This window comes from Salmo salar, chromosome ssa05 (assembly GCF_905237065.1).
Source record: "Salmo salar chromosome ssa05, Ssal_v3.1, whole genome shotgun sequence".
Lineage (NCBI taxonomy): Eukaryota > Metazoa > Chordata > Actinopteri > Salmoniformes > Salmonidae > Salmo > Salmo salar.
In genome coordinates, this window is record NC_059446.1 from 59264625 (window position 1) to 59289582 (window position 24958).

The 24958-nt window shown below is 42.5% G+C and overlaps 1 long non-coding RNA gene across 2 annotated transcripts; it reads left to right on the forward strand.

The window, feature by feature from the left end:
* Positions 1-1363: 1363 nt before the first annotated feature.
* On the forward strand, positions 1364-20129 carry LOC106605318 (uncharacterized). 2 transcript variants are annotated; one of them, XR_001328828.2, is made up of 5 exons: positions 1364-1623; positions 3512-3556; positions 6986-7260; positions 13457-13702; positions 17558-20129. It is a non-coding gene; the product is annotated as an uncharacterized lncRNA (long non-coding RNA). The 2 variants fall into 2 exon arrangements; XR_001328829.2 differs by lacking the exon at positions 3512-3556 and having other exon boundaries at positions 1367-1623.
* Positions 20130-24958: the final 4829 nt, after the last annotated feature.

Here is a 24958-nt window from a genome sequence, read left to right on the forward strand (position 1 = left end):
TAACGATTTTCTAAATCTTAATCTGAATCTATTACCAGAATCAAATGAAGAAGGATACCATAGTCTATGGGTGCACGGAATCTGGATGATATAACAAGTGCTTTGTCCTTTACATAATTGTTATGTCAGGTGTGGTGTCACACACCTGACATGCTAGAGTTGCCTGACGAGTGATAATGAACTTGGGACGTGCAAATTGCCATAATACATTTCTGAACAATATCTCTTGTCCACCACAGTCCCGGGTTCCCATCATGCGGTCGCTGGGGGGAAACGAAGCCATTGTCCCAACCCATAGCCCATTAGCCGCTACCAAAGGACGGTTTTAGGCTTGCCCTTGGTAACCTGTGCACCGTTGTGCGCTGGAGAGAAGAAAAAAAAGCTTACCAGGAAAGCTTACCGGGAAAGAAACAGTAGCCGTATTTATAGTTTGATCTCTAGGAAGCGTCCAAAATTTGGAGAGAAAGAAATGGGGACCCCTGAACACTGACAGAGAGAAAGCAACAACAACTGTGGCTGACAAAGTTGTCTCTTTGGCAGTCGAGCCTCCTATTGAATAAGTAATTTATTCAAAGGAGATTTTCATCCCCACAATGTGATTATTATGATAATCAACCGACCTAGAACCCTTTCTTGGCCCTTGTCTGCTGGTCTGGACACGTTGTTGACGGTAAAAGTTGATTTACACGGTCTCACCCTGGCGATCCAGTGGTCACATTCCACGAGCCTTCTGTATCAAAGAGACAGACAAAGGGAATGGGGAATGCGCGCACTTGATTCAGGCGCACGAGTTAGTCCATAGTGGCAGGGGCCTTCGCGTCAAACGAATATTGGTAACTAGACAAGATTACATGGAATTCATATAATTCCACAGGAGCCAGGGTCTAAAACTCTCTCCAACCAGTCATGCCAAACTGTTTAGACTTTCACAAAGCAATAGAGTTATTTCACTCAATATTTCAAATGTATCCCAATGGGAGTTTTGAAGCCCATATCACTGATTCATATAAACTCATCCTCATAACGTTGGCATGAAATCACAAGAAAATGGACGCCATGAACAGACGTAAAGGATTGTAGTAGCCTAGCCTAGCCTATATGAGACGAATATCTTGGACACGTGCACTCTTGAGGGCGATAACATTTACGGTTATACAAAACCATGGGTGGGAGAGATGTTGAAATATTCATATCGCAGCCCGTTTTCTTAATTTCAGAGGGAGGGGACACAATAGAGCTGCATCGTGTCAAAGAGGCCCCTACTGTCGTGTCATAAGGGGAGGGTCTTGGCGATGCTATATGCTTTTTGGCAGGCATGTTTAAGTTCATATGCATTGTACAAGAGGAATGGCGAGCGCGAGGCACAGCGAACAGTTCACTTCGCTCTCAGCGGGGGGAGGCGAACACCATCTCTATGGGAAATAATCTCGATTATAAACAAGGGGGGACCCGGCCGCGAAAAGATGAATGGATGGGGCCAGCGCGACGTCACAGCGAGCTGCAGCCATGAAGCTCAAGACCAAGCGCGAGCCAACCTACAAGCGCTCAGTTGTTCTACATCTCTTGACTCGCTCGGTTGATTGTTGTGGAGAGCGTTTGTGACCGTAGCTGGCAGACACCGGGGTGAGTATGGCCTATATGATTAGAAAATGTATGTTCTGTTGCGTGCTATTCACGCGGATGCGTACAACGCAGTCGTCATTTTGCATGCATGTATAGCATAAAACATAACAAATAAAAGAACACGCTAGCGCATCATTTTATCCTGGTGGGTTTGGCACTCACTGTATGCGACTCGTGCAATATCGGGCGCGATATAGGCGTCTTTGGCACGGGTTGTCCTGTATCAATCGAATAGGCTATCAATTCAAATGTTTATGCTCATTTGAAGATTGTGTATGATAATTTATATTGAATGGTATCCGCACATTAGATATCCTACAATACAAAAAAACAACTAGCCTATCCATTACAGCTTGTTTAATTTTGTAGGCTGAAATTATGTTTGTAGCATATGGAAACAACCAATTCCATATATCCTCGATTTTGGATGTGGTCTCACTTGAATTTAATGACTGAAAGGTCAGGCTTACAATGCATTAGATACGATACAGCTTTCTCCTTCATTACACCCAACACTTCACCTATTCTAGTTTAATCATTTTGAGCAAACAAAGAAAGATGGGATATGGGCAATCTCAGGCTAGGGGGCTTGATAACGACCTCCATTACGCGCTATGGAGTAGACTAACCATGCCCCTCACACGGCAAGGTTCCACATGCATCACCCAGGCAGACGCAGACCCACAGAGGTAATAGAACGCATATGTCATTTTACATACCGTACCATTTCTACATAAATTATTGATATAGCCAGATATACATCTAAAACATCACAAGGAAATTGTCTATATGACATCCAGCGTGTAATTTGCCACATAATGTAGGCTACAATAATGCCTATTATTACATGTCTATAGTTTTAAGGAAAAGTCGCCTATTCGAAATGTAGGTTAGGCCTCGATCAGTTGATCAATTGAGATTCGAGTCCAGATGATGAAAATCCTTAATAGCAATAGTATAAAGTACAACTGCTCACACCTATAGCGGGTGGATGGGGGAATCACAAGGCCATCCAATCCGCACGTGCACGCCGAATACGCGGCCTTCTGAGCACAGGTACTGAATTACTACATTACTGGAGCATAGACCATTGATATTGTACCTCCATTATGCTTTGTGAAGTAGTACCATATATGTGACAGTGGTAGGCCTGTACAGGACACTAATACATACGTTAATAATGCGCAATAGCAGATTGCGTACACATTAGTTGTCATAGGCCATGGTATGATGTGTAAATAAAGAGTCTGCAGAATTATATGAAATGTAACGCTTGTATTTTGCGGCCTAAGATCAAAAAGTGAATTGGTTTTGCACAGCCAGGTTGTTGTTTGGTTTGGTTTTATAGTTCGTGCTACATCTGGTGACCTTCTATCCATAAACGTGCGTATTTTCTTTATTAAATTGCAAATAATTTAATCTGCACATTTCTCCCAAGCACTTAGCTGGATTGTGGGTTGTGCGTAATGTAAGTCTGACTCGGTTTTTTACGAGTATTGTTGAAGGCCTTGTCTAAAAATCGATCTTCCTATTGCCTATGTCTTTAGGGTGCTTTTGGAGATGTCATCTGGGGCGTGTCCTACCTCTAGACTCGGGTACCTATCTAGCTCAGGTGCCTTTATACAGGTAGATTACGTAACAACGCTCTCGTGAATTTTAGCCTACTATCTTGGACCATGTAATGGTTTTATGTCGCCTCAACGTCATATCTAGAGGGGCAGATGCAGGCTTGAGGATTGGTACCTGTCTGTAGGCACAATACAAAAATATATATATACTCAGTTCAAACGAGACTGGGTTGTTGTAATTGTTGACTTAAACCGGACAGTTACCATAGGACTGCAGTTGGGTTGGAAAATAAGCGTTTCTTGTTTTTTGTTTTTTTCAGGATTCAATGGAGAGACATATAGGCGCAACAGAGCAGGTGGCATAGGTAATATAAATACACCACACTCTCTTACAGTTCTAATGACTGGGCAGGTATGGCTTAGACATTGTTCACTTTAACTCAGTTAAATCACTTGCACAAAATCCAAATGGAAGAGACATTGTAGGACGTGTTTTGCTAAAATCGTAGTTTTTTGTAGTCCATGCTATCCGGGATCCTTGGAACGTCCATATCCCGTTGAAGTCGAAATGGTTAAGGTAAGGGTTATGGTTAGGGTTATGTAATGGGGTATGGTTATGGTTATTGATATGGTTAAGGTTAGGGTTTAGGGTAGGGATGTCCCAAGGATCCTCGATAGCGCTGACCTTTTGTTATTAAATTAGCCTATATGATATAATTTGTGCATAAGAGTGCAGTGAAAGTACCCGTTGAAAACTTAGTAAATTCGAGTCAATAGTTAATAAAGTATTACAAATTGACTAAGCCTATGGATATTAATACTGTATCAATCAATCATAATTTCACAAGAGAATACAGAAATGAAATGTTATTTTACTGCATATCTACACCTTTGCGTTCATACTTGTCAAGCTCGTCATTTTTTTTCGTAGCAGTGAACGCTGTTGGTGTTATGACTCCACAAGGTTCCAGGGTGCAGCCGTAGGCTACAGTAGCTTAGGCCCTCTGCCAACAGATTGCATGGACCCCGCCAATTACATATGATGAACATTTAGAAATGACCTCAGTTCGTGCCTCGTGCATAAGCATTGAGACCTGGGCAACAGCGTTGTGCCAATACATTACGGATCAGGTTGGATTGAATTACATCGATTCACGTCATATCTCAATGGCATACATTGCTCACTTTATTGTAAAGCTATAACTACGTTATTTGTACCTAAAATACATCTACAGAAAATATGTGCATTGTGTATTGCTTCATCAAACATTTTCAATGCAGCCTATCCCTGTGCGCTTCAATTATTCCTAAGGATCAATTTGAAGGACGTCACCAACGTCTTATCCAATGACGAGGAGTGATTAGGTTTGTTTGGATGATTGAATGAATGAATGGTTGAATGAGATATACCCCTTGACAATTATGTGGTTGGCAAGATGCAGTAATAGACAGTCGAACCGGATCTCTCCCTGGCACGTTACTGCGCCATATAGGTCTATCTGAATTTACCAAGGGGTAGGCCTAGGTTAACTGTTAAAACAAGAAGACAAATGCAGTTATTTTTAACAAACTGATTGTATGATAGTTAATATGCTTATCGGGGATTTTGATACGTTGTAGTGGTGTTGAAATCCTGGCACTGAAGAATCCTAAGAGACACGGCCGCTGTCCACTGTTGTGGTGCTGAATCTGAGGTGAGCTTCGTTACTGTTGCGCAGTGTGAATTCTTTGTAATCTTATCTGGCGCAATGTAGGCCTAATATGAAACATATTATTTCTTACTTTATTTCCTTAAATAATGTATATTATTATTACTTGAAATAAAGTTGGTCAAATGCATTGACAATATCAGAAAGAAACGTCGCAACTGCGTATCAAACTATTTGGAATTTGCACAGTATAATAAAAACAATAATAATGATAATAATATTAATAATAATAATATTGATTAATAAAATAGGATAATAAAAACAACAACTTTCCAATTCAAACTCTCCACTGCAAATGACGAAATACATGTTAAATGTAATTTCATGAAAATTACATAAAATACATGTTTTTGATTGTTTTCAATATAATGTTGAGAATATAATGCTACTTATCGTTTGTGGTAGTATTATAAGTATTTATATTATATAATAACGTAGCAATTTAAAAAATATATATATTCACACAACTGTCTCACATACTGTGTACAGTGTCACAAAAACAGTAAATTATTATTATTATTTAGTTGGATTTCAAATATTAATCCTGGGACAGTATAACTAAAAATAATTTCATGCATTATATGTACAATCAAGTTATTGGCTGTGCCAATAAATAGCACAAATTAATCACTTAGATAGATGTATTGATAACCCTTTATGCGTATATAATCAAGTCTCATTATTTAAACAAGGTTTATCCAATATTCATGTCAGATATCATTTCAAATGATGTAAATTCTCTCTCTGACAAAAAAAACACGTAGCGATCAGGACATTTCTATAACTGCATCAGTATTTTGTTTTGATGGCATTTTGTCCTTGGCAGGAAGAAATACCTTCCTGAGTGAATAGCCACTTTTCCAGGAAAGATAGTGGCATTCCTATTTCCAGCATGTGTGCATGCTTTTGTTTGGTTTGCATGTGTTTGTGTGTGTGTGTGCGTGCATGGGTGTATGTGCATGCACTGTATGGAATATGCATGTTTGCGAGTGCGGATGCTTTCAAAGAGCCTTGTTTTGTCCTTGTGTAGCATACTGTAGTAAGAAATGATAAAGGTGATTAGAAATCCTTATGGTGACTGGTAGATTATGAACAAAAATAAGACATTTTGAAGCTTGAATCCTTGTCCTAGCTGACAGTAAGGAGAGGATGTGTTGTCTGCCAACAGTGTGAGACTACAGGTAAAGATGTGTACACTAAAGGGGAGAATGTTCTCTGTCTTTCTCTCTCTCCCTCCATCTCTCTCCTGTCAGTCATTAGAACATGTATAGATGGGAGGAGCCTCGTTGTCGGGCTGGGCACACAGAAAAGCTTTTAATTGGCCCTTGTGCCATGTGCCAGAAATGTGTGTACTCTGTGTGTGTGTCTGTGTGTGTAGGTTTGCACTTGTGTGTGTTTGTGCTTTAGTGCCGTATTCTGACCCCAACCTTGAACATGCCCTCCCCAATTTACTGTGGAATCACTGATAGATATGCAAACGCAAGAGGCAAACCTTTCTCTCTGTATCTTACAGTAAAACAGCTTTAATTTAAAAAAATACATTTAGGACATGATGGGGGGCCATCACCCTCCTATGGAGCCAGTCCATGTGAGAGACTGCCTCACCGTAGGGGTGGGCACAGGGGCGGAGAGGTGTGGTCTGGGAAGACTGGCGCCGTAACCAGTTTGGACTGGTTCGCCAGCCTGTGTGTTTTGATCAAGCCTCACGCTGATTATTTGACTTTGAGGAGTCAAGGCTTTGGCTGCCTTGTTACGGGCTGGCCGTCCAATCAAAGGCTTTGTAACAGCAGAACAGTGAGGGCGGATTGGCAGGGAAATGTTACAGTTAGTAAGTGGCCAATTGCTGATGAGTACTTTAAGCAGAGGGTCGGGAGGTTCTGGTATGTTTGTGAACTGTTAGTACACATTTGATGAAAGTTGATTCATTTAAAATAATCAGCATGTCTTACATTTTAGATACTGCATGAACGTGACCAGACCTCTCTATAGAACTGATACAGTTTACTCACTGTGCACTTAAGTTTGAAAAGGGAAATTAAAGTCTTAATTGTTCTGATTGTTAATACTATTTCTTCCTGATTCTAGGTCAGAATCTGGCCCTTGCGTATCACCTGTGGCACAAGAGGATGGGCAGCCTTAGGGGTTGGTTGTTATCTTTGGTTATCTAGCTGTATGAGTGATGTACATTCTTCATAAAGCTAGATAACCGAAAGTAACAAGAATCCCATTACGCTCCTGAAAGGCATCAAGATCCCCCAACACATATCCCCCATGCCGCACCACCCCATTCTACCATTCACAGCAAAACAAGCAAAAAAATGGCCGACATCATAGGACACGGGAGCAGACGAAAAAGTCAAGTAAGTCGTGTGATGTAATCCAATTGCACAGGTTTATGTGTGTATGTGTACGTGTGTGTGTCTTTTTAACTCAGCTTGACAATTACAACTGTCTGGTCTCTGCTGGCCCTTGTGTGCCGTATTCAAATATATCACAATTGCCTCTGAGAATTTTAGCAGCAGATTTGAGAGTTTGAGTATTTGTTGAGTTTCTTATGAATTTACATCTTTGAGTATTAGAATTTTTGATATTTCCCCCTGAGCCATATAGTTGGGAAAGCCTGATCTCTTTGAGATTGATCTCTAAAAATAATGAGCTATACACATATTTCCTCATATTTGCACATGGCCGGTGGCATTGGTCCCTAGCAGCCCGGTTGGTCCAACAGGATCACTTGTAATCTAATAAGCCCCTGATCCCTCTGTGTGGGGCTGCATGCAGCGGCTTATCCTTACGATCACATGGCCAGCAGTGGTGGGCGGGTCCCAAAGAACCAACAGCAACCTGAATGGTGCTGACTGCGGACTTTGCCGAAGTGGTTAACAAATTGGCCAGTCAGTAGCTGCAAGTAACCATCCTACCGTTGTAGCAATTCTGTACTGGGCTGATGGGGTTTTAGTTAAGGCTGTTTGGAAAACAGGTGAAATGAATAGAAAGTATGGTTGCTGATTATAGCCTCTAATGTCATACGTTATTTGGATTGTGGAAGTTTACAATGGACTTTTTAAGTTAATCCCACGATCATCTCCCCTGCCAGCACATAGTCGAATGGACAGATTTGTTTGAGGCCCGCTTTGTTAAGCTAGATGGTTGTTTATTTGTTTTCTCCCCCTCTTTCTTTCATATCGGAAGGTGTTTGATTTTGCTTTTGTTTGGGTGTTTGATTTGAGGTGACAGTTGGCTTGGTTGTGAATGGGCCATGGCGAAGCCTCCATTGCATGAGGTGCTACCATGTGGAAAGGCCTGATGGATCTTGTTGAATGCCACTGTGTGGGGCTCTGTGGGGGAGTGGTCCGAGGGCAATCAACCAGAAACTGCCCCCAGTGACAGCCATGAGAGAGGGAACAATCCGGGCCTCAGCCAATAGTGGGAGTAATTGGTCAATCAGATCTTCACACCTTCAATCAGTCATCAAGGCAATGATGTTGATTTCTTTTCAACTAGAAAAATAATCATGTCGAGTGAGGACTCTAGTATGATTTTTCTGTCTTTCGACCAAATCAGCCTTCCATAGCTTCAAGACATTACAGAGAAATTGGAGAGTAAATTGTATACTATAGCACCAGTATGTTTGAAAAACACGTTATTCATCTGGTGATCAATGGCCTAAACAGGGTTTTAATCACATTTACTCGGCTAAATTTATACATTTGAATTCTGCTTTGATAACAAACACAATACTTACACCAATATGGCACGTCTGACTAGACTGAAACTCCTGTTGGAGCGTTTGTATAGCAACAACACTCACAATGTCAATTTTAGCAGGTTGTGCAGCGGTTCCTGCCTGCTGCATTGCAGGTGCTGAGTGAGACATTTGAGCTCAGGGCTCAGCGAGGGAACGAGAGAGACGAGGGCCTTGACAGGAAGTGACAGGCGGTGATGTCACCTCCTCCGGTGGCACAGTGGTACCTGGCTCTTTGTCTGTTTTCCCTAGCTACTGTCATTACCAACGGAAGAATCCAGGGGAACTGGAACAAGGCCCCAACGACTGTTCTTGGCTGTTATCTGTGGTTGTATAGCTATATACATGCCGTTGTGGCTGTTAATGTGACAAATTGGCCTTTTACAAAGTGTTATGCAAGTAAAATTTGATTGAATGAAAACATTTATGGGTAGAGATTTTAGCAAAGTTAGATTAGCTTTCTGACATCAGTTTGTATTTATTTTTCAGGCAGTAATAACGTTTTTTTTCTCTCCAATTAGCTACAATTTGTACGATAAGCATGAATACTATTTGAAGAGAAGATGATATGAAGTCAGTGACAGACTCCCATAAAGGTGTGTGCACTGGTGCAGCTGTTTTGTTGGTGGCGATAAGGGGGATGACTGTGTGTGGCACAGTCATATCAAAAACAGTCCACACTAGGGACCCGAGAGTATGGTTACAAAATTCCAGGAACTTTCTGGTTGCAGGATGCACGGAGTAAGGGGGGAATAAGCAGGAAATCCAGAATCTTCCAACCAGGATTTCTGGAACACCAGGGAGTTCATTGACAGTTCCTGGAATTTTGCAACCCTACCCCAGAGGAAAGACGGCCTTTGCACTGCCTGCCTGAAAATGGCACAAAAACAGGAGTTCCACAAAACCTCCGAGACTCTACTGTAGCCCTGTCTGGAGTGGAGGGAGGGAAAGAGAGAGGGGGTAAAGAGAAAAGATGGAGGGAGGGAGAGGAGAAAGGAAGGGAGGCAGAGGTAGGGTTTGGTGGATTTGTCTTAGCTTTCAGGCTCTAGGCAAGCAGATTTAGACTCCAAGTGTCAAGTAGAAAAACAGGCGCCCTGGCGGCCCCCCACCAGTAGACTTTACAGTCAATAGAGCTAGTCCACTTGTCACAGGGCGACAATGGGCTCCTTTACCACCCTTTCAGCACCTCCGGGTCCTAGCAGCCAGACGGGTTTCTGAAAAAGGCCCAGTGATTCTTGCCCCCTTTTCTCTGCCTCTTTTTTTTCTCAACAGAACACACCAACAGAGTTGGCTTCACTGCTGGGCTGGTACAGAGGGGCAGACTTTGCCATTTCTAAAGCGGCCCCCGCCTCCCTGTCGCTCAAAGAGAAATTCATGTATTTCAGGCGTTTACAGAAGTCAATGGACCCACCCAGACAAAGGAGATTAAGTTTGGTAACTTAGCAGTAACAGGTGTACTTTGACTTGGTTCGGACCACACCGGAGGTGGGTGCTATTGTTGGACCCGTTGTTCTGTTTCCTCCCTGACAGTTTCGACTTGTGTGGAGATAAAGATGGAACTGCTTTACGGCCTTTGACAATCTGCTTTATATGTTTCCTCTTGGAAGTTAGTGCTGGGAGTTTGTTTGGTCTAGATGTCCAAGATCAGTCTCTTATCATTTCTCAGTCTTTGAAAATACTTCTCAGTTTTGCTACAATTCATCATTGATTTGCCAAGAACTCTCCAAAGGGAGACAGGAGTTATGTTTAGATCTCCCTCCACTGTTGCCCCAGGGAGCTAGTGAAGGGTAAACAATCCAAATAGAGAAATATCAGAAGGATTACAGAACACTATACATTCTAGCATTTAGAGCAATGTGCTCAACTGGAAATGTTTTAACATAGGATGCATTTTTACAAAAAAAGCTAATAATATTCTGAATATTTTAACAGTTAGGAAAAAGAGCCTCTCAACAAAAAGAGAAAGATTACATTTTCAGAAGTTGGGCAAGTATTGGACAAACTGAAACTAACTATTTCAGTCTTCAACCAAGCTTTTGGACAGAGCCTGACAGAGCCCCAGTCCACAGAAGGCCATTCTGGTGAAATTACTTGTCAGAACGTCATGTGAAGGGGCTGTTCAGACCGAAGCGGCTTTGGCAGCCATTGTCTTGTTCTCACTCACACACCTTCGAGTCCAGAGTAAGCACACAATTGCATTGTTCCCTGAGCTGTTAATATCAGAGGCTTCACAATGGAGCCCATTCGCCATATTTGCATATGGCACTTTTCCAACAAGGACTCAGAGCGGGCTTGAAAGCCGGCCCACTTTAGTGCCAATGGCAAAAAAATGTCAAGTGCCAATTAGGAGAGGTTTGCCACCATTCAGTGGTACCCCACCCCCTCTTCTACTGCCCCTCCCTTCCTCCTAGCCTACTCTCTCATACTCCCAAGCCCCTTCCCTTCACCCCTATCCCTACTCCCCCATTACAGCCTAAAAAATAGTGTCTCCCTACTGGCACCCTGAAACAAAAGCTGCCTCCTTCCTCAAGCCTGAGAGTGAAAACAGACAGCAGCTCTCTCCTCCCCGATTAGTCTGCTCGTTGGTTCACCAAATGTCATGTATAGGCTAGGCTGGTAGCTAGTTAGTAGATTCCAACCCACATTGGTGGAGTTAGTTTGTAGCTCTTGGGTTACTTGCATGTCTAGCTTGGCCAGAGAATGACATGGAAAAGCACCACTACAATATGTTTGACTAGTTTGAGTTTGTGCTAAAAGAATGCGAAGGCTAACATAATAGCTCCAGCAACCTCTATCAACCTCTTCATCAACCTCTTCATCAGCATGTTGATACTGTAGCATTGTTGTCTTTGTTATAATGAAGTTTCACAACATTTGATCTCATACAGCCAACCATCTGTGACTCCAACAGCATATTTCAGACAGCAATCCCCTTCTAGGTCACAGTCTTTCTCCCACTGTATTATATTATATTTTCATATGTGATCACATAACCTTTCATGTGATTTTGGTACAACTTACAGTACATGTGGGGTTATTGCACATTTACATTTTAGTCATTTAGCAGACGCTCTTATCCAGAGCGACTTACAGTAATGAATGCATACATTTCATTTCATGCATTATTTTTGTACTGGCCCCCCGTGGGAATCGAACCCACAACCCTGGCGTTGCACACACCATGCTCTACCAACTGAGCCACAGGGAAGGCCCCAAGGCATATGATTACATAGGTGATGCCCTGCAAACAAAAGGTCCCACAGCCGCAGTGTTTTCAATTGACATATTTGACACAAATGATTACATCGTGTATGTTTATTTATACAGTAATTATTATTTAACATGTCCTCACCTGGGATATGAACTCACAACCTCTTGGTTCACGGCATTATGTACAATCTTCCTTTCTACACCACCATGTCTGTGTCAGTAACTGATTTCACCTCTATTCCTACACTTTGTACTTCAAAGTAAATCTCAGCTTTGTTAATAATACACCATTATATTTATCATAGTGATTCAGGACAAAGTAAATAAATGCCCCACCAACGTTAGACAACTATACAGAAAACCCACAAATTGATGAAATAAGTGAAGGAAATCAATGATGAGATAATAGTCAGATTAATTTAGAACTAAAATAGCAGTGCAGATGGCACTTTTTTGCTAATTGCAGAGATGCATTGTAGGTAATTAATCTGTAGAGGACTTCTGAGAATACTACAGACTTTGTGACACAGCAGAAAGATCAGCGTACTCCAAATATAGAGAGTGTGATTTCAAATCCCAGGTATGTCATCAAATGTCATCATATTGATTAAATGTACAGTATTACACTATTTTAGCTGAACAGCGTACCGTTTACCTTAAATCTCCAATACCATTTCATTACTTCCTTTACAAAAAAAGCAGGAAAAGAGACAAGTGTGGTTAGTTGTTCACGTTAAACCATATGTTCACATGTATTACATTTACACCACCTTTTCACATGTGTGGAGAATAACAGGTTTTCACCTCACGTGAATTGTAATAAAAGCAACGTGTGAAATTTGCAGTTTCACATGTGAAAAACGTTTAAAAAATTTGCATCCCCATGTTGTCACATTTCTTTCACGAGATCATGTTTTCACGTGTGCTCAAATGTTTTCACATGTGTAGTTTCATGGTATCACATGTTGCTTTTACATGTTATCACATTAACTTCACATAAGATCACGTGATCACGTGAAATTCCTGTGTTTTTTCAATAAAGGAGCTCAAGTCCTTGTTGCGTCCTTGAATGAAAGTGAAGACATTGTGGAACTGCTGAAAAGCCTGTTAGCTGGAGCAATCTCCTTGCTTGCTATTGCAGATGATGTGAGTCTGAACTTAACTTCATGTGAAACTTGTATGATATCAAGTATGATGTTAAAATACAGTGCAGTCAGAAAAAAGCTAAGTTATCGTCATAATACAAAAGGCAATCTTGTTTGTCCAATTTGGGCCACCGTTGTTCCTCCACATACCATTTACCTGACTTACCGCCTCCTGCCACTCAAAAGGATTTTCCCCCTGTTCTATTTCTCTTTCATTCTTTCATTCAATCTCTGTGTCAATTTTCTTTCTTCCCAGGCTTGATTCTCAGATGGTTGGATCTGATTTGCATGCATTTGCATAATAAAAGTCATTTGCATGCTCAGGGGCAGACTGTACCATGAGAAAAGACATGTGTGGGTGCGTGTGTATACGTACATATGTATGTATGTGTATCTCGGCTGGTTAAACCACATACTCACATTTTCTCTTTTTACCTATTCTTATTTTTTGTGCAGACTACCAACACCACCGTGACAGAATGCTGGCAAAATGAGGCTGAAAAACAGGGAGAGGAAGAGAGGTTGCTGTTGACTCTGCCTCCCTCTTCTCGCCCTCCTCCGTATCGCCTCTCCCCTTCTCCCCTCCCTCGCTTCATCCTCAGCTGCCTTCCCCATTCTCCTGTACCGCGAGACGTAGCCCACGCCACCATCTTAGGACGACGCACGCTGGCATGAAATGGAAGTGAGGATCAGAGAGAGCAGGTAACAATAACAGCCCTGTTCCCGCCATGCTGCATCACGCCTCCATAACACCACCACCGCCACCATCACCCCATCCTTTCCTCCTCCTCCGGACCCTCCCTTCTCTCTCGCTCCCTCCCTCTGCCAGGCTGGCCTTGCCTTTAAGCAACTCAGATGTGTTTGCTAATTGCAGAAATCACGGGACGCGTTGATGGGGGGGGGGCAGGCTGGGGTTTTTGTGTGTGTGCTTGCATTAAATCACTTCTTGCTCTCGCTCTCTCTCAGGGGGCATTCAGTGGGCATCTGTGCTCTGAGCAGCCCAGTTTTCTTCCCGTTTGGGAATTGTTGTGCCATCCTCTTCACACACATGCCCGACATGGCGACGGCTGCCATTTTGGTTGAAGGTTGAAATACGCGGGCCGTATTCCCTGGTCAGAATAACTGAGACATGAATGTTCCACATTTAGCATATTACACAAGATAGTTACACCCAGAGACTATTAACAAATATTAGCTAGGGCTATATTATATCATCATCACTATTCTTATTATCAATAGTAATCAAAGAGACGGTACGCTTTTTGCAATATTTATTTTCACCAAGTCTTATCATTCCGTTTTTGTAATGAATGATCCTAATTTGCTGACATGTAAACATTTACGCTAATGACTGTTTAGTTAAAAATTCTAAAAGCAGTTCAGAGCATATCTTTAAAGGAGAAAACTGTGACGCCCATGAGCCAGCTGGTGCTACTCAGACAGAGACTGCAGTACAACACCAACACAGAGAGAAAGGGACCAGGAGAGAGTGAGTGTGGTTGAGAGACGGAGAGAGGGAGCGAGAGAGGCAGAAGCCGAATGAGAGTATGATAGCGAGGTCTCAGTAGAGGAAAGCTGTCTTTGTGTTGGTGGGTGAGGTTTTGGGGGAGCTGGTGCTGAGACAAGTCGTGTATTGTTCTCCTAAGCAAGCTTGTTGTAGCGACTCCTTTATTCCGAGCAGGGAGCTGCAAGTTTAAAAACCGCTTAATAACCAAAACACCAATTAGAGTCGGCTGGGCCCGATTAAATAAGGCAGCCGGTAAACAATGTGTGCCATTGTCCGTGCCGCACGGAGAGAACTCCCTTTGTTTGTGTCTGCATACTGGAGGTCGAGACAGTGCTATCGCTAAGATACTGTACGGTGCCAGAGCATTGCTAATGGATAGGCTAGTGAGTTACTACCCATGCATATGGACGGTGAAACACTAGAGTGCTATTAAGTCTGTCTCTTCGCCAATCCCACCAAGGTATTCCGCTGCATGAGGTCTACAGAGACATTGCTGTTAGGACTAGACATAATGAATTTATTAAGGATATTCAAATAAACTATAGCAGCTGATTAAGCCAAATGTGGAGATAGAAAAAAATCCTGACAAAACCAACAACATTCAAAGTTTCTATGTTGGGGAGCCAGTCTAACAAAACATCGCATGAGAGCCTTAGTAGTAACAGTGTCTAATCTAATGCAAAGCCACTAATCACGGGCAGTCTCTGTAAACAGGTGGTAGATTGAGCAGGGGCCAGGGCCATTCTCAATTTACTGTGTAAATTATGCAGAGCCCAAAACAATACAAACAGTAGACAGTAGAGTGGCTGGCGTTGGGTAATGAGATGATGTGTGGCCTGTGCGAGCTGGGAGCGAGGCGAGTTGAGGGGGTGGGTGGGCAGAGTCAGCAGCTTGCGTCTGAGTGTCCGGGTCTGGAGGGCTGGAGTTTGGGCAGGGGGCAGACACTGTCCCGTCTGCACACACCCCTCCTGCCTAGACTAGGGGGTGGGGGGAGGCAGCTGGGACCTGGAGCACCCTCCCCCATAGCTCCAGCGAAAGCTCCAGTCTTGGGAACTTCTGTGGCAGGCAGAGGTCCCCCCAATATTGGCACGTAGGGGCCCCCTAAAGTCTGTCTGTGTCTGTGGCTCCCACTCACCCCCTCCCTCCTGTCTCCCCACAGCTCCCCAAGCCCACACCTCCCTCCCAACTCCCTGCCTCTCTCCCCAATGTGACGCTGGGGGCCTGGGAAGGACTTGAAGTTCACGGCCAGACCTCCTATTGAGCTGACAGGCTGACTGTTTGCTCAATTCGACTCCCTATTCAAGACTGAGCTAGAGGGGGAGTTTAAGGGGAGTACTGTGGGGGTGTTGGTGGGGGGGGGGGACACCACAGAGCTGTGACTATTCATTCAGAGGGAGCGACAAGTGAATGGAGAGAGAGGAAAGGCCAGGAAGAAGATAAAGGGTAGAAGGGAGGGGAGAATAGACAGGGTGCATAAATAGGAGTGAGGATTCCATGCACAAAGTTTGCTCTGAGCAGTGTGTGCCCCCTCTCACACTCCCTTAGACTCTTAATTACCAGCGTCCTCCACTCTACTCTCTCCCCCTCTTTCTCTTTCTCCCCCCCTCTCACAATCATTCTCATCGTCCTGTATGTCCCCTGTCCCCCTGGTTTTATTGGCCCACATGCTGGGGTTGTAAATTTACCATTAACTAGCTCATTCACCGTAGGCCACTCAACAAAAACAAGACCATGCTTCCCAATAACTCAAACCGACACCAATACCCTAAACCCCTTTTGTGACACCCCTTCTGTCTCATTTTGCGTTTCATTGGAAATGTCCTTCCTTTACTTGTAGTTAGCCCATTGACATACAGTACATATTAAACTGCTATCGAGATGCTATCTGGCATGGCTAACATGATTCTGGGTAATAGCTAATATGGCTAACATGATTCTAGCTAATAGCTAATATGGCTAACATGATGCTAGCTAGTCAGCATGCTGGCTCTACCCATTGTAGTTATGAAACCAGACAACCACAAACATCATGGCTGGTTCTCTATGTACTCTATGACCCTTGGGTAAGATTTTAAGTTGCTTGTCTGAGTGGCTCTAAAATAAAAGGGCCCCCAGCTCTCAGAAGTCCCTCAGTCTCAGCTCCTACAGCTTAGGGTGTGTCACATGCTTCCTCTTTGCATTATGGCCCCTTAGCGTACCAGGCTCCCGGCAGTGCCTTTCAACTTCACCCTCAATCCCCTTGGCTAGCTGGCAGTCTGCGCCCAGCACACAGAGCAGGGCTTACCTCAGCTAAAACCAGACCAGGCGCACCTAAGGCCACAACGGGTTTTTGCTATATGAAAGAGACTGGCCGTTCACTCGAAAATATTTTAACACATAATGTACTGGCTTTATTTTGAATTTGTTTTATATATGGTGGTGTTTTAACCAGTGGTTGGAACCGGTTCAGGGAACAGAACCGAAAACCAGAAAATGACAAAATATGTCAAGGATCTCTAGTGTTCCGGAACAGAACCGTTTTTTTCAAATCTTGAGAACTGGTTAATAATGTTATTTTTTGTTCCAAAAATATTCCTAATATCTCGTATATAATTCTGCAATTCAGTGAAGTTTTGATGCTAGTAATAGCCTATACACACTCCCAATTCATGTCATGATGCTCAGTGCTTCAAACCATGTTCCTCCATGTCCACCGCTTTCTCTCGCTCTCTCCCCACCCGTGAAACTTCAGTCGCATCATCTCTGACCAATTAAACATGCAAACAACTAGCCTACCTGTTCCATAGCAAGATGCTCTATCCGTGCTAATTGGTGAGGTAAAATAATAAGCTAAATATAAAAACGATGTCGATTTCACAGGTAAAAAAATGGGGGGAAAAAGGAAGTATATGAACCACTGCTTTTTTCTTCTTCAACCCGGTTCAGAACTTTATTATGCTGGCCGGAACACTGGAACGGAACAAAAAATATAGGGGTTCTGTTCGGGAACGATTGGAAAATAATTTTGGTTCCAACCCCTGCTTCTAACATACATTTTTTCCCCCCTCCAGGCAAATAATGGTCCAGAACACTGATAGAGGGCAGAAAAAACAGCGAGCAGTAATCCATTGGGAGAAGAAAAGTTGCCCACAAACTACCAACCCATCCCTAGTATTTGCAATGGAACAGGCCCATTACAACAATGTTTGTCCACTATACTCCGACTTGTACCCCAACATTTGAGCATCAGAGCACTTTAGCTGCCTCTGACGTGTGGTTGGACCTCCGGCCTGGGTTTTGTTATCCAGCAAGGAACAATCTGGATTGGTTTTGTTTCCTTTCTTAAGCCAATAAGAAAGTGGGTTGGTGGCGTGGAAAACAAGAGCAAATATCTCAGGATCCAAGATAAACAGAGAAGCAGGGATTCTTGGATACACTGTGCTATGAATGAGATACATTACATGTGCTGTGTTCCTACAGTATTTGCTTGCAGCCTCAATGACATCTACACAAAACATTAAGAACACCTGCTCTTTCCATGACAGACTGACCAGGTGAATCCAGGTGAAAGCTATGATCCCTTATTGATGTCACTTGTTAAATCCACTTCAATCTGTGTAGATGAAGGGAAGGAGACAGGTTAAAGAAGGATTTTTAAGCCTTGAGACAATTGAGACATGGATTGTGTGTGTGCCATTCAGAGCGTGAATGGGCAAGACAAAAAAATGTAAGTGCCTTTGAACGGGGTATGGTAGTAGGTGCCAGGCACACCGGTTTGTGTCAAGAACTGCAACACTGCTGGGTTTTTCACACTTAACAGTTTCCCGTGTGTATCAAGAATGGTCCACCAGCCAAAGGACATCCAGCCAACTTGACACAACTGTGGGAAGTATTGGAGTCAACATAGGCCAGCGTCCTTGTTGAACGCTTTTTGACACCTTGTAGAGTCCAGGCCCCAACGAGTTGAGGCTGCAACTCAATAGTAGGAAGGTGTCCTTAAATGTTTTGTACACTCAGTGTATGTACATGTGAGGAAATGTTCATTGCAATACAGATTCTTAAGTGCAAACATTTATATAATAGCATAGAGCACTTTACTACTACTACTACTACTACTACTACTACTTTAATTTAAAGTAAATAACAATGTATGAATGGAGTCCATGGTGTTGCATGGGAATGTTGTATAACAAGCTGTATAAATAACATAGACCTACCTAGATCATAATGGTTAGAATTTTAGCCCATTTTTATGTTTATGTTTTATTATTTACTAGTTGCTATGACAGACAGATACATGAATGTGAGACCCACGGCAGCAGTGAAGAATACTGCACTGCGATTAGACGGCTCCGTGTGTCATATGACACACAAGTGAATGGGAGAGCTGTTGTCTTTATACTCTATGCAACTGTTTTTGGTCTGCTACCAAATATATTGGGCAAGCCGCCAACTGGATTATTTTTGGGCGAACAATCTCATGAAATATTATGCTGTTTATTCAGTTCTCTCTCACAGTGTAGGTTTTTTGTGTCTGTCTGTCTGTCTGTCTGTCTGTCTGTCTGTCTGTCTGTCTGTCTGTCTGTCTGTCTGTCTGTCTGTCTGTCTGTCTGTCTGTCTGTCTGTCTGTCTGTCTGTCTGTCTGTCTGTGTGTCTGTCTGTGTGTCTGTGTGCTTGTGCGTGTGCGTGTGTGAAAGCGAGAGAGAGACAGAGAAAGTTAGACATTACAGATGAACATAACACATTTGATTTATAAAACAAATTGTGGAGAGACATTTTAGTTTTAATTTTTCAATAACAGAATTCAATATGCTGGCCCTAAGCCTCTGCCAATGCGAATCAGTGTAGGAATTACACATTTATAGGGAGTAAGCTAGGCTGCACGGGCAGAACATACTAAACCACTAAAGCTTTCCAAGTAGGCTTTGAATGCAGTAGCCTGGCTTTCCCTAGCAAACCACATCAGCGTAATACAAGGTACTTCAGAGTAAGACATGATAAATACAGAGATTTCAAAGGCTTTCTTCATTTCCTGTCCGAGACATTATCGCATACACTCACACACACACACACACACACACAATACACATGCGAGCAAATGCATTAATGCAAGCACTATCATAGACTAGTTTGTTTTATATACATTTTCAGAAAGTGGCACATTTTTATTCCAATTGATAATCTATGCAAATATTTGAAGTATTTATTTTAACAATCTATTCAGTGCTTGTACAATTGAGTTGAAGGAGACTATCTTGGTCTGAATTTGTAAATGTATTATTTTGATAATCACAATGCTATATTATTACTTATCTGCCTGGATAAGCTTGAAATTGAACAACATTTTTAGTCCATAACTAAAAGTCCCTTTAGGGATGGCTAAAACCAGTCTATTCGCATACATTCAACAAAGTGTGGTCGCTGAAGTTATTCAATAATTCTATGTTTCTTGTTTTGTTTTGCACCAAGATGAAACGTCTATTCAGATATTTTAAAGCAACCGATGTTGTTTGTGTTATGCAATCTAATATGTATTATGTAATGCTAGAATGCACTGAATGAACCACATGTGCCTTTGTATGAAAAACAAACTGTCTTGTCATGGATTAGTAATAAAAGTTTACATTGAAAACAAACAGAAAACAACAGTTTTGTTCTATTTCTGTCTATCGTCATGAATCTATTGGCATGTAAGAAGAGAAGGTGGAAGACCCCCCCAAAAATCACTGACAGTATATCACAAGACATACTAGCCCTACTTTGAAGCTGTTAGCAGATTTACTGTTAACTCAGAGCCAGGACTGGAAGAATCTATTGCCAAATTCCACAGGACTAAGGATCTTACACGTTTAGTGTTGAGCTACTTGAGATCATAATAATTGTGATAAAAAGTAAAATCTAAAAAGTAAAATTCCAATTCAATACATAATTGAGATGGATTTTTTTATAAACGCAATCCACAATTGCTCTCATTTATTTTTATTTTACTCAACACAAAGAACTCAAGGGCACTCCCAAAAAAACCTCAATACACACAGGCACGCGCGCACACGCGCACACACACAACCCTACTCAGGTGTGTAGTCCTCTGTGTACTGCATGTCACAGTGTACCGTCCCCCTGTGATGTCTGACACCACATATGGCAAATGTGCCAACACCGGCATATGGGCCCTCACAAGTCACTACCATTGTCATGTTAAAGAGTCTGCTGACCCTAGTGTATAGGACTGTAAATATACTGTAAAACAAATGAAATGCAACCCTAACAGCATAGGTTTATGAAGCAGTTGTTTTCATTTCATGAATCTTTGTGCAATTTAATGTAAACATTTTAATGCTGCAATCATGCCGATACAGGATTTTGATATCCACATTGGATTGTGTTGGAGTTCTAGAAGAAACTCTACTGTTTTGTATAGCTATGGCCAGCAGAAAGCAATTGGCTGTACAAATAAACATCCACTCCATGCAAATATTATAGTGCCCTTATTAACTGGGCCAGGTTGCTAATACATTATGTTCCAGGCGTTAACGTCCAGTCTTTTGTGACATCTCCCCTCGCCCTCCATGTTTCTTGGTGGTGTTATCGTTCTCATAATCTAATTCACTGGTTTTTGTCAACCTGCCAAGAGACAAGTTGCATTTGCTGAGCGCTATAGGCTTTAATGAACTGAGCGGGGATGTTAAGCACATTTGAGCAACGCTAGCTACACAACGGAACTGTTGTCAGACTGATGGTGGATTATGCTCTGAGCTAGCTGCTGCTTGGACTCACAGGTTGGTCAGGGTCAGGTCCAGGGTAAAGTCACCCAGCTCGTCTGTGAAACGCTCCTGCTACTCGCCAAGATACCACCGGCTTCTTTTGTAGCCCCGTCATCCATTGGCATCACGTCAACAAGGGGGAGCCATGGAAAATAGAGGAAGAATTCAATGTTCTATAATCATATGGGCTACAAATCGTATTGGCTCTGTGAGCTTCATTTTACGATGCACAATGTTGATTTGCAATACTTGAGGTCACTTGCCACTTTATTGACTGATAATGTGAACGCTTCAAACAAAGGATTAGCATACGCAAATAAGGAGTTGCTATAGTTAGTTAACATTTAGAGGGTGTAGCCTTCTTTCGGGAGAACGTCTACGTCTAACATGAGAGCGATGTATGAATACAGACTCTTAGGCATTCCAAGATGGCGGCAACGGTCTGTCAACGTAGCTTTAACCTGATACGTAAAATGGAAGATTTACATTTCTGACCATAGCTGTTTGATGGACAGTGGCACCAGGGCCAGTGCCAAGGGAGTACAGAGGAGAAAATGGCGTGTTTTGGTAGTTGTCCAAGGGGCAGGAATTCGGGTGCTGCTCCTTTCATAGGTTCCTCAGCATCATCATTACCATGCAGGAATGTGCCCCTAGGAGTCCATTCTGTGTGGTTTTAGAGGGAAACGCATTCTCAACCCATCACTATGGACCGAGGATGCGTGTCCTTGGATCCAACTGTGGTCAGTGCCAAGTATAAGCAATCACCCTGTTCAAATCATTTGGACCTCTTTTTAAGCGTTTGTTTGTCCATAGTTTGCTGCTTTTGCCATCTTTCGTGGCACGGCCATTCCATGCAGTGAACAAAATGACAGTGGCCAGAGGTGCATGCTAAAAATATGATAAATATGTAATCAACATAAAAATGTTATCAACAGAAAAACGTAATAAAGTAACAAAGCACTGGGCTGAAATATCAGTGGATCAAGTGAAACGCATTGATCACTGATCAATTGTGGCCACTGCCTTCGGTGTTTTTGGGTGCATCAAGTGAATCCTGTCCTGGAATGTCAACCAGTGTGGTCAGAGCTGGCGAATGGAGGCAATAAGCAATGTGAGTAATGTCTTCTCTTTCACAGCCTCTCAACCCCCTGCATCCTCCTCAACCGCCAAAACGTCCCTCCAAACTTTATGGTGATGTCATTCAAATGCAAAAGAGGTTTGCTTTCAGTGAGTGAGTGAGTGAATGAATGAGTGTGTGCATTCACATGTTACTCGAGTGGTCGATTCCATTACTTGAAGGACCATTACACTTGCCTGTCACTAACCAAAAGACCTGAGAAAAGTGTGTAGACCTAAATCACCCTCCTCCTACCATCCCCCACATCCACTTACTCATCCTCGCTATGAAGTTATTTTAGCACAAACCTTGTTTGGATCCTCTTAAAATATTACTTATACATGAACACTCAAAAAACTCTCAACAGGACACATAGGATTGTTGAGGCTAACTAAGTATAGCCTACCATAACTATTTAACAAGAGGGATCTAGTTTACTTCTGTCCTTAATTATAACAATAGCATTTGTAAAGTGAATTGGTGGAAGGTCAAATGCAATCAAGGAAACTCAAAAGGTTGGTTATACAATCTCGTAAAATTAAATGGCATTCGGCCATGTTTGCTCAGTTCAAGCACTCAACTTTTAATTGGTGTGGTCGAGGGGGGGTTTAAATATCACTGAGGGGATTAGGTTAACTAAATAACTATCACAAATCAACATTGCTGTTGTTGAAAGGGTCTTGACGGTCTTGATCTCTCCTTGATTGACAGAAATCCTATCATCTTGTATTTGGTTTCGACCTACATCAACTGTGCATCCACTCCAATCGCAGCTTCTCTTTAACATAGAATATTTTTGAGTCAGATGTTGAAACCATAAAGTAAGTTAGTTATGGAGAATTATATTAAACAGTGCTGATTGGATTTGATTGTTGTTTGAATACCAATCAATCCCATTAGAGAATGGATCAAATCTGACACTTTCGACAGATTCTGAAACGTGTGTCTGGTGTCTTATCATGGGAAGGCAGAAAGCTAGTGGAGCTTCTCCCTTAATCCCTTAAAAACAAAATAATAAATCTGAGATCTAGTGTGTGGGAACAGAACCCTTGGGTCACATTAGCATACACACACAGTGGCGTTGGATGGGACCAGAAGGGTGTCCCGAAAGCAGCCGTGGAAGGTCTGAGGAAGGCCCCTCTAATAGGCGGAGGAGGCTAGAGAAGAGAGGGGCTGGGGGGTGCGAAGAGAGGCGCGATAAGTTAATGCAGACAGTTCAACAAAGGCATCCACCGCCATCGGGGCAGAGAGGAGTACGGGAAAAGAGCCGGGGTTAAGGGGAACTCAGGGGGGTTCAAGTTCAAGGCAACTGTCACTGTCTGCATTTTAACCGCCATACCACACCCACCCAGTTCTTCTACTCCCATTGGTACCCCCATTCTCTCCTCTTCCCAACATTAAATCTGAGGCTAAACACAAATTCCATTTTGTCTCACTACTGCCCTATCGGCAGAATAGAGGTGGAAGTAAAACAATGCATCGTTTCAGGATTCGTCTGGGTGACTCTTATGGTAATGTGTGTGATTTTGAACTTCTAGTGGCTTCCATGGGAGAGTGGGAAGGGATTATTGTGCGTTTTGGTAAGGTGGGTGGTATTTTACTGGCAAGAAAAGGAAATGTTCAGTGACTTATGCAGGATATGTGTTTACGAGTCAGAGGTTGTACCATTACACTCTATAAGGGAAGGGTCTTCATAGAGCTGATGGTCGTTGTGGTAACCTGCGCTCTTATCCTGATTTGGTTGTTCATTTTGAGAGGCTAAGTAATTATGTAAACCTATGCAACACAGGCAGATATTTACCATAGTCAGCTACACAGCCAAATAGTGGCCATTTTAAAGCAGACACATTTTTTGAAAATAAAGGAATCTAGATATACAAAGCAGTAAATCAAACAGTCAGATAATGCCATAGGATAGTGACATAGCCTATTTCGTTTTTAAATTGTTGATATTTGCATATAAGATTGTCAATTTTACCATTCTGTTTCCGCAATGTTTCCATTGAGGCATTGCCACACTGAATGACAGACAATAGTCTCTCTAGGACTCTACATTAGGCTCAGTTAATCCACTATGGAATTACATCAATACTGACTAATCTTGACCAGAGCAAAAGTTCAAGTCCACTTAATGAACTGGAATCCCACGTGTGCTTTCAGATGGCGTCGCCTCCATTGAGAAAGAGCATATGTTTGTTTGCTTGTGACCAGACTTGGGTTTGGGGGCACCCTGACCACCACCCCATAAAGAGAACATCATCACTGCCCTCTTGTCACCTCTTAACCCGGGGCTACAATGGAAGGTCAATTGAGCGGAACTTTGCATACCCTTGTCTTTGTGATTGTCTCAAACGCCCATTCGACCGCAAGGTGTCCACAAGCTGACCCCCTAACCCCATGGCTTACTGGCCACACATTAACCAATCAGAACTGGCTGTACCCTGTCTAAGAACTCTGAATGGTCCCCAAGGAGAGAGAAGTGTGTTTCTAAGGATAAAACAAGTATTATATAAACAGTGCCTTCAGAAAGTATTCATACCCCACGACTTATTCCACATTTAGTTGTGTTAGAGCCTGAATTCAAAATGAAT